Source organism: Chinchilla lanigera, unplaced genomic scaffold (assembly GCF_000276665.1).
Source record: "Chinchilla lanigera isolate Chin_1 unplaced genomic scaffold, ChiLan1.0 scaffold00013, whole genome shotgun sequence".
NCBI lineage: Eukaryota > Metazoa > Chordata > Mammalia > Rodentia > Chinchillidae > Chinchilla > Chinchilla lanigera.
This window is the reverse complement of record NW_004955414.1, coordinates 28,924,751-28,936,336: the sequence shown is the minus strand read 5'-3', so window position 1 is coordinate 28,936,336 and position 11,586 is coordinate 28,924,751. Positions and strand designations below refer to the sequence as shown.

General features: G+C 38.0%; 1 pseudogene; it reads right to left on the bottom strand.

The window, feature by feature from the left end:
• Positions 1-9,812: 9,812 nt before the first annotated feature.
• The window catches only part of LOC102022383, a 41,754-nt pseudogene continuing 39,980 nt past the window's right edge, over positions 9,813-11,586 (bottom strand).

Sequence of the window (11,586 nt, the reverse complement as noted above, 5' to 3'; positions counted from 1 at the left end):
AAAAAAAAAAAAAAAAAGAGAGAGAAAGAGGACATCTAGATATAAAGCATAACACACCTTCCCAAAAATAAGGACTCGGGGCTGGTGACTAAAAGTTGTAGGCTCAGTTGTGAGAGGCTGAGGCTTGAGGTTGGAAAATAGCAAGATTCTGTCTCAAAAACAAATAACTCTAAGCCCAATTCTCGATTATGAAAGTACACCAGGATAAAGATTACAATATTTGTACTTATTTAGTCATTAATTTGTTCAGTTCCAATGAATGTCTTGGTTTAAACACTACACAAGCACATAAAGTCAGGTATGGCGGTATTTTCCAGACCATGAATGTAAGGAGATAATTCCTTTCATTGTGCTTTATCTTTACAGGTTCCATCCAATTTAAAAATAGCTATTGCACATTCAAGTGTTTGACAACACTGAGGGGAATGTAATTCTCTTTTTAGTTACAGTGGAGATCTCATCACATATATCTAGAAGGTATCAGAGATATTTATTGTCATAGCATGTTTACAGTTTAAGACAACTTTCCTCAAGTGAGCTAAACTCTGGTTAGGGCAGTTATTCTCTGCAGTTTATTTGATGATCTCTTCCTTGCCCTGCACCCATTATGGTATTTAGAATTGGTCTGCTTTAAAACTATTTTTAAAGACTTAGTAAAAACACAATAAGAAATCAAGTTTCTAACATTTCCACTGATACAACAATTACTAGTCTGGGCAAGTATATCCACAGGTCCTACATCTCTAAAAAGAGAAACTATTTTGGGTGCTTCAGAGATCTATGAAATAAGGGGGTTTCATTCAGAGGTGAATAATCTGACCCACAGACGTTCTACAGGCTTAATCTAAGTGGAGCAAAGGGAAGCTGCTGGGTTTCTGGCTCTACTAACACACTGTGCCTTCTGATCGGCTCTTTTGGGCTATGTCCTCTAAACCTTGATCATTGATATTGTCCTGATGTTACTTAGCTCTCAGGTCTTGGGAGGAAGGCGCACAGTATTTACAATATTTCTTCAGATATATTTGTTATCAATTTTGCAATCACTATGGAAAGAAAAAACACTCTTGTGGTCGATTTCTTTCCCCACATGATTACATTGTCACAGTTTTGCCCGTTTTTTGTGGATGGCATTGTCATGGTTTGAACTGCATTTGGGGACAGTGGTAACTGAACAGAATCCTAAGACTTGGGGATTGTTCTTTTCTTTTTCCTGTCTGTTTTTTCTTTGCATTTCTTTCTTAGAGATTTACTCCCTTTGTGTATGAGTTAAAACAGAGCTACAACAGATTCCGAGATCCGAGTCTCACTAATTTGACTTTTTATTCTAACATTAGTGTGTCCAAGGTGTAAGCCACATTCCATGACCCACCTACTTCCTGTTCTTTGGTGCTTTTTGAGAATACTGCCTAAGGTCAGTATGCTTAATCTTCTAAGGTAAGTCTCCTCCCAGACATATTACAAACCTGAACCACAAGCTGAAAAAAACTTCAAGCAGCCAACCACACCTATGTGTAAAAAAATTGTTAGTGTCTACAAAGGTATGGCTATTTGAGAAAATTAAACATATTTGACTCAGTCACTAATCTCTTATTGCAGAGTGGAAAGTGCAAAGATTAGAGTTTCTCCATATGCAAAGCCATTTAATCAACTGTCTTAGTTACTTTTCTCATTGCTGAGACAAAATACTCACCATCCACCAGTTAAGGTAGGGAAGGTTTATTTAGCCCAGAGTTTGTAGAGGTTTCAGTCCCTAATTGGGTGGCTGCAATGCAGTGTGGGATGGCAGATAAGCATCACAGAAGAGAAACAGTCCACTGTGGGCAAAAGGTAGCAAAACAAGAAAGGGACCTTAGCAGTTTCTTTCTGCCTCTTTTATCCTCTGTCTAGGCTACCAGGATTAGGGTGGTGCCAAAACTAAATGATTTAGTAATCACACACTTTTAATGCCAGCATCACACTCTAGATCCAGCCACCTCTGAAAAAGCCCTACCTATGACCACATGAGGCTTTGTGGGAACATTTAGATACAAATTGTAACATCATACCAGTAAGATATTTTTTAGAGCAGCCAGTGCTGGCTTTCTCCAATGATATCAGCAACAGTTGATTTGGGAAGAGCACTCTAATTAAGGGTTCTGAAGCTAGAACCCAATTCCTAGGTATAGAATATCAGAATTATTGCTCACTACTTACAAGACCTTGCACAAGTTGTTCCACCACTGTGCCTCAATTTCCCAGGTCTGAAATAAAGAGGTACTAACTTCAAAAGGATGCTTTGAAGCTGAATATTTTAAAAATAACTCCTGGCACATGTGTACTTCACTTTACTTTTTTTCTTAAAGTAAAGTACTTTCCCAAACCAATAATAACGTCTACTTTCTAGTTTTGTAATATGTCAGGAAACTTTATAGATACTGTTTTTAAGCCTCAGAAGTTAAGGATTAGTATCTCCATTTTAATTTGGCTGAATTGCGTATGATCACATCACTAGTTGGGAATTCTAACCTAGGTATGTCTAATTCCAAACTTTTGCCTTTCACTGCACAGCATTGCTTCTTAAAACATCTTACCTTCCACCCATTGTTCTTATAATGCTAAATGCTCTACATTGATTGATAGCCATATTATTTTAGAACTGGTCTTAAGCATTACTTTGCCCGTTCCCTCTACCTTTCATAAATGATCAAATTAACAATATAAGAAGCTCAGAGATAAAAACGAAAAGAAGCTCAGAGACTTTCCCAAGGCTACTTAATAACTTAAGTAGCTCTTGAATACTAGCCAACTATTTCATAATCAGAAAAGAAATAAACATTTAGTTTACTTATCACAGTGTCTTTCACCTAGTAACATTCAGTCAACATTAGCTCCTTTTGTCATTGTTTTCCTAGTCATCCATTCATTAAACAAGCCCGTATTAGGCAGTCTTACAAATCAGGCACCTGGGAATATAAGAGTGAAGAAGAAATGATTTCTCTTGAAGCTCACACAGTGAAATATGGGTGCTAGCAGCCACATGTGGGTACTGAATTCTCGTACTAAGGCTGGTTCAGATTGAGATGCACTCTTAAGTACAAAAACGGCTTGCTTTGACAGCACATATACTAAAAACAAAACTAATGATGTACTAAAAATAAGTAGCATAGGTCACTAATAAATGATATTTTAGTTTTACATTAAAATAATATTCAGGGAATATTGTGTTAATTAAAATATATTGTTAAGTTATTTGTATCTGTTTCTATTTCACTTTTAAAATGTGATTTCTGGAAAAATTAAAACTACACATGGCTTGTATTATATTTGCCTATTCTGGATATTTCATGTAAGTGGAGTCAAATAACATGTGTCTGCTGTTGTTTTTAAGATTATAATGCATCAGTAGTGAAATCCTTTTTATTGCTGAATAATATTTCATTGTATGGCTTTACCACAATTTGCTTAGCCACTCATTTGGTAGACATTTGTTTCTAATTTTGGCTATTACAAAAAATATAGACATTCAAGAATGATTTCTTAATTTCTTTTGGATATATGTACCTAGGAGTAGAACTGCTGAATTAAATGGTAACTCTAAATTTAACTTTGTGGAAAAACTCCCAGACTTGTTTTGTGGGGTGGCTACACCAGTTTTACATTCCCACCAGCGGTGTATAAAGGCTCTAATCTCTCCACATCCTTGCCAATATTTGATGGCCAGTTAAAGCAGGAATCTGGCCCCTGAGAGAATTCTACTCACAGACCAATAAATATAAAAGCCACTAATACAAAGTTTAAGGAAGGATGTGAAGAAACAGGAACTCCTCCATGAATTGCTTGCAGCCTAGTACATTGCACTTTGAAGGGCAATTTCGCGCTTTGTAATAAAACCAAAAATGTGCATTACATAGAATTCAGATATTAGACCTCTGTATCTCTGAACCCTGGAAAGAGATGTTCCAGTATCCTAGGGAATGTGTGACTAGAAAATTGTGACAGCTTCTAATTACACACACTGTTTAAAATATATTTATGCTGAAGTGGAAAAATAAACTTTACTATAAAGATTGAGGCTGGCTTTATTAGCTTTTTATCATTGTAATTAAATGCCTGAAATAGTTCAGGAGAGGATGGGCTGAGAGTGTAGCTCAGGAGTTAAACACCTAGCATGTGCAAGACTATGGACTCTAAGGTTAATCTTCAATAACACACCCCACACACATACACACGCACACACAAGAGGAAAGGTTTATTTGGCTTAGTTTTGGAAGTTTCAGTCTCTCATTGCCTTTAGCCTGTGGTGAGACAATATATCAGGGCAGGGAGCATGTGCTAAAGAAAGCTGCGTATCTCACGGTTCTGGAGACGAAAAAAGAAAGAGGAGGGGCCAGATTCTCAGTAACTCCTTTAGGAGCACACCCCCAATGATCTTTCTTCCACCAAGCCCTAACTCCTGACAGTCCCGTCTCCTCTCAGTAAGGCTGGGGACCAAACCTTTAACACGTGGGCCTTTGAGGGACATTCAAGCTCCAAACTAGCACTGACACGTTCATTCAATCCATGCTTTAGATATCAGCTCCCAAATTTAAATTTCCAGGGCAGCTGTCCTCCTTCAGCTTTGCCTGTTAAGTCGCTTCTCTTGGGAATCTATGATTCCATTGAAAAGATAAAAATTCAATGATTTATTAGTAAAACAGATTAATCAAGATAATCACATATGCGTATTACTTAGGCTTGTCCAACTAAATGACAGGCTCATATCTAGAAATGCCAGGATCATCTTTCCTCACTGCCACTCCCTTGAGGTGCCATTCTGCTCCCCGCCCCCCCCCCCCCGACAGTGGAAGTGGGCTTCTCTTGGAGCCAAGTCCCTGGCATTAATGCAAGAGAAAACAGTATGGGAGTAGAGTTAGGTGTGGGGTGGTTGAGGAATAGGGGCAGACAGGGTCTTTGTAGCCAAGGAATGACTAGCCATAGACCAAATCATGAGACATGAAATTAATGAAACAAAGAATGTAGAAGAAAGTTCTATGGAAAAGGGAGAAGCAGTATGTCAGGAGTAGAATTAGAGTCAGAAACTATAGTGGGATGAAGTTTGCCCCTTTTCGCTTTTCTCTTCATAAACTCTCAACTTAGAAATTTCACCAACCCACCCTTTCTCAATCATAGTGGTATAAAAGTTAGGAGGAGGTCATAGAAAAGAATATAGTGTGGAATACTACTATGACACCAACAGGGTGTTCTTTTGCTTTCCTTTCTCGCTTGCTGTTAAATATTTGTTTAACAGCAGAACTCTCACTTCTCCCATCTCTAGCAAAGAAATGGGGACCAGAATGGAAAAGAAAACTGAGTTGATGCTCTGGGATCTGGGTAGAGATAGCAGCCGCCAGATAAGATAACAAAGGGGCTAACTCCTTATCTGTAGTGGGAAAGGAAGGAAATTCCACACACTCTACCCAGTTCTGGAAGAGGAATACACAAAAACCAGGCATTCATAAGTCTAGGGCTGTCTGTATAACAGACACATCAGTTGAAAATTATTCTTTCCATTAAAGTAAAAAGTTTTAATATACTGTGAAATCATCCCCCAAAAAGTTAAGTATAAAAGGTTTGAAGAACGAAAAAGGAACAAATATTTAACAGCCCTAATTTTCACTCTGGCTGACAAGTAAGACGTCCTGCATGCCTTATGTTTTAATCAGTAACATCTTGTAGATTACAGTAGCAGTTTTGGAGAACTTTGAGAAGTAAAGTTCTCAATAACAATAGTTACTAAAAATTACTGACAACCAGGTTAGTTATATTGGCCAGAACTTGAAGTTCAAGGTAAAGTCTTACAAACTACAAAAATAAAGTGAGAAAGTGAGAAGGACCTAATACTTGAAATACAAATTAAATGAGTAGGGTGCTGGGGATTTAGCTCAGCAGCAAAATGCCTGCCTGGCAAGCACAAGGTCTTGAGTTCGATTCCTGGTACTGGAAGAAAAACAAAACAAAACAAAACAAAAAAACAAATGAAATGAGTATTTGTCTCTTCATTTCTAAAAGGAAAAGTGGAAAATCAGGTTACACAGGATGATAAAGAAAAGTACACAGATTAAAGAAAAATTAGTCATACAGAATAGAGAGTAATTTTCTTTCAATATGTTTTAAAAAAACTAGTAGATGTGGGATTCTAGAGTTATTATTTATTATGTTCTAATTTTTAAGAATAGTCCACAGTTTTTACTTAATAAGAACATCAAAGACAGGACAGCTAGGATAACTGTACTAATATCTTGGTTTATTGAAAGGAACTGTTAATGTGTAATTGTTTGATCAGCCTTGCATGCCTATATCTGGTTATATGTGCAACTATCACCATGTTTTGAAATTCTGTATCATTTTTATTCTCTATGCTGTTTATGTATTTGTTTTTGTTATTTTGGATTTTTTTTTTCTCTTTAAAATGAAAAACAAAATTTGTATGTATATACAAGGATATCTGGATAGGTGTATTGCTGTTATCTGTGGTTTATTGAAAGGAACAGTCAATGCTTAAAATTTCTTTTTTCTTGACTAGTTTTGCATGGTTGAATCTGGTAATCAGAATGACTGATCTGAAAACAACAATGCTGTATAAGAACCATTGTTGAACTCCTACCATCTTGTATGGTGAAATTGCATCATTTCCAATGTGTTTGTTTGTTTGTTGTTGTTGTTTTTACATGTTCCTGTCTTTGATTGATTGATCAGTCTTTCATTCTTACCTCTGGTGGACTGAGCAACTTCATTGAGGATAACAGTAGGTAATGTAGCAACCATTGTAAATTCCTATCATTTTGTTTAGAGGTCATGTATCCTTTTTGTTGTTTTTATGTTGTTTTGGTTTTGTCTTCATTGTTTTGTTAGTTTTTTTAATTTTTAAAATAAAAAAGAACATCAAAAGTGAAGGGGATGTCATTTTTTGAAAATAGCAGGAACTGATATTCATATTATCCAAGAAAAGGAATGGCAAGATATCAGACATAGGCTTTATTGTATGGTATTTCTGAAAGAGCCGGCTTCAGGAGAATCAACAGGCTAGAACAATAATAGGGAATTAAATATATAGATAAGTACTTTGTGATAGTTAATTTTATGTGTCAACTTGATTAGGCTGTGTTACCCAGTTTGGTCAGAACACCAGCCTAGATACCCTGTAAATGCATTTTATAGATGTGATTAACAGTTAAGTCAGTACATTTTCAGTAGACTATCATTTATAGTGTGAGTAAGCTTTGTCCAATTAGTTGCAGAACTTAGTGGACTGAAAAATCCTAATGAAGGAATTCTCAAGACCGCAACATAGAAAGCCTGCTTAAATTTCCTATCTGCTCCCCTACAGAATCGAGGCTTAAAGACTATGACATTTGCCCCACCTGAATTTCTAGCCTTACCATTCTACCCTACAGATTTCAGGCGTGCCAGCCCCTAGCCAGTTTAAAATAAGAACACACACAATCTATTGATTCTGTTTTGGTAGAGAGCCCTATTTAATGTACACGTCAAAATATAAGACCTTCACAATGAATTTCTGTAGAAACATCCAGTACCCATCTCCCTATGGAAAATGGTGAAAACTCCTGCTTAGTGTTTATCTTGATCTGTTCATGGTTCTCTCACAAAATAACCTAAGATTGGATAATTTATAAATAAATAATAGAAATGTATTTCTCACAGTTCTAGATACTAGGGAATCCCAGATGAAGTTGACAGAGTTGATGTCCAGTGAGGGCTGCCCTCTCCTTCCAAGATGGCACCTTATTGGTATGTCTTCATATGGTGGAAGCTAAAGGGGTTTCACTAGCTCTCTCCAGGAATCTTGCTTTGTTTTATTTCTTGTCATACTAACAGTTGAACTCAGGGTCTCATGCATGGTAGGCATGAGGTCTATCACTGCCACTGAGCTCCATGCCTAGCCCCAATTTTAAAAAAAATTTTTGAGACAGGGTCTTGCTAAATTACCCTGGCTAGCATCAAATTTGCAATTCTCTTGCCTCAGTCTCCTGAGTAGCTGCAATTACAGATATGTATCACTGTGCCTGGCTCTCTGGACTTTTATAAAGCACTAATCCCATACATACATGAGGGTACAGCCTTCACAGCCTAAGCACCTTGTAGTGGATTGACATCTGGTGGTCAACTTATAACCCCCAGCTGAACTGAGTAAGCGTGGTTCTGGGTGTGGGAGGCCCACGTGAGGATTGTTGTCAGCAGCATAAGAGGCAGAACTAGAGAAGAAGTGAGGCTGTGGGGAGCTGAGAGAGGCTGTTAGGAGCTGGTAGAAGCTGTAAGGAGCTGTTGGTTCTGTTGGAGGAGCTCGTCATGCTGGCTTTCCTGATGAACTTGGCTGTTTTCATCCTCTGAGGAGCTCAGGACCTCACTGGCACTGAGAATGGCTTTGGTTTACTTTGAGGGGGGTCTGGTCCTCACTTTGAGCATCACTTCCTGGCTCCGGAGGAGAAGATGGTGCACAGCCCAGTCTCCTGAAGAAGCTTGCTGCGTTGGCTTTCCTCATGGGAACTCGGCCATCTTGATCATCGGAGGAGCTCGGGACCTCACTGTTGCTGAGGATGGCTGTGGTACCTCTCGGGGGGGCCTCTGGTTCTTCTGAGCACCACTTCCTGGCTCCAGGGCAGATCCCTCAGCCTGCTAGCACAGGTCCTTCATGCTGCTGGCACAGACTTTCTGGATTCCACCACTGACTTTTGGGCCTTCCCAGTGCAGATCCGTGAAACAAGCCTGCATGAGATGTTGTTATGGTCTCTGGGCCTCCAGTTGGATTCGAGGGAGGCATTGTTATGGGCTCTAGGTATTCAGCTGGACTCATGTAGGACATTATTGCGGGATCCAGGCCCTCATCTGGATTTCTTGGTCTTAGTGTGTGGACAGATTTCCTGCACTCTCTTGTATATCATTCTTTGGGTGATTATTATAAATAATAATAATGTGAAATATGTGTCCTGTATTATACTGTTCCCCTTGCAAATAAGCCCCAAACCAACACACACCTCCTACAGATCCCAACTCTTAATATTGCAAATTGGGAAGTAAATTTCAGCATGAATTTTGGAGAGAACACATACATTCAAACCATACGTAGGCATTGTCTCTTTTGATACAGTTTTGGTTCTTCTTATCTTTGTATTCTCCAAATCCTGTAGATTCTCTACGTCTCATTTCTGTTCTTATTCTATGTCACTCTGTACTTAGATGTCATGTTTCTGCTGCCACAAATTACCACAATTTTAGTGACTTCACACAATACAAATTTATCATTTTGTAGTTCTAGAGGACAGTCTAAAATGGGTGTCAGCATAGCTGGGTTCCTTCTGAAGACTCTAGGAGAGAACCTCACTAGATTCCAGTAATAACACTTTGCCTCTGACAAGTTATAATGTCCAAAACTGTTTCCAGGTGTTGTGAAGTCTCCTGTGAGGCAAAATAACTCTCAGTTGAAGTTACTATTGAAGACTAATCATGACAGTCTTGTTCTCCTTTACCAAGTGAGTTATTTAGGGAAGGACATATGATCTAGTTATGACAAGATGGGAGAGGAAGTCTGGGGGTTGCAAAGAGAAGTAAGAATGATCTGAGGAATATTTTCTTTGCTGCCTAAGATACTGATGTGTATTGATTTCTTTCTTTCTTTTTTTTTTTTCCTAATGCTAAAGATTGCTTCATTGGTGATAGCTAATATCAGTGAATATTATTAACCCCCAAAGAAGAAGTCCATTTTTTATCAGATTGCTGGCCCATAGAAAGTTGAATGAAATTAAACCAGGTGGCTTCTGGGATGACTAAAATTAATCCTACTTCTTGGGAAATGAAGCCATAGCCAGCTGATACTTAGCATATGCTGTTCCACCATGTATTAGAACCATGGTCATGTTATTCAGGAAGGTATTGGTTATCTCACCTCTTCAATGCACTAGAATTTCATTATCCTCCTGAAACAGCTTTTGTTTCTCTGGAAATTTATTTTCAAAATATCTGCTTATAACAGAGCACATAGTCTCCTGGGAAATCTGATAAAGAGGCAGCAGGTTCTACAACACCTTGGCTTAGTTACTGTAGCCTTGATTCTTGAGGCTGAGTGCGAAAGACCAGAACGATGAGAATGGCCCAGGTCCTAGGTAAGCTACTGAATCGGCCTTGGGACTGACTACCTGAAGATACTAAATACACAAAACTGTCCTTTTTGTTTAAAACACTGCTGTTAGCAATTTTGTTGTTTGCAGTTTAAAGCATTCTAACTGACAGGATTATAATGTGACAGGGATACATATTAAACATTTTCCTCCTCCTTGCAACATACCCAAATGGTGCAACATTAGAGAGCTATAGGTGTTTCAAATAAACATAACTATTTAAAATACTACCCAGTGTCAGTACTGAGGAAAAGAAAAAAAAGTGTTCATGAATGCTATACAGTGAAGAAAAATTTAATAATTTTAAAAAACTAAAGCTGAAGTCCCAAATAAAACAACAATAGAGATGGAATGGAAGATTTCAGGATTAAAAAAACAATTCAAGGATCAAAATAACACAACTGTTGAGTAACAAATTAATGTAAATAGCAAGAGACAGAAGGGACATGACTAAAATAAGATTTCCAACACAGAAGAAAGCCTTGTTAATCATTACAGTAACAACAGAAAAGAATGCCAAAGTTAAAGCAATTAGAAGATAAGTCATTGTGGAGGACAAACATTATACAACAGAAGACTGAGTATTGCCCCTGAAAGAGCAATCCTTAAAAATGGAGCAAAAAGAAAGACATTAAGAGGAACTCAGTTTGACAGTTGAAGGGCCACTCTTGTTCCAGAAAATGCTATTGGGCTAAGATGAGAGACATGTCAACTTATGTTGAATTTGGAGGTTTAAAGAATGTTTTTCAAGCATCCACACAGACATGGAAAATCATATATAAAAAATAAAAAATTTGATTATGTCTTAAGGTCTTAACAATATTCAATGCTAGAAGATACCAGGAAAGTTAAAAATGTACTATTAGAATACTTCTATTTACTGGGATTCCTGAGCTCTTGAATACTTAAGTATGTAAATATACTCTATATGTGAACATGTCATAACCATGGTTCATAACCATGTTCACATATAGAGTATATTTACACACAAATATTCAAGAGCTCAGGAATCCCAGTAAATAGAAGTCCTAGAATAAAGCCACTTTCAATAAAATCCATATATCCATGAAGTTTAGGTGCAAAGAGCCAGGTGTGGTGGCACATGCCTGTAATCCTAGCGCTTGGGAGGCTGAGGCAGGAGGATCATTTGGAGTTCGAGGCTAGCCTGGACTATTTAGTAAGTTCAAGACTAGCCTGAACTACATAATGAGACCTTGTCTGAATTCTGCATATAAGGGAAAAAGTAAAAACTATGGACCAATATTGCTCATGAATATAGTCAACAAAGTCACCAACAAAGTATTTTTAGACATATGTAAAAGAAATTCACGGCAGCGAGTTCTCCGGGAGCGGCAGGGCTCCTGGGTCCGAGAGTGGGCCGGACTCATACCACCGCGATTCCCAGCCGAAAAGCGCGCAAAGAGCCAGGTAGGCC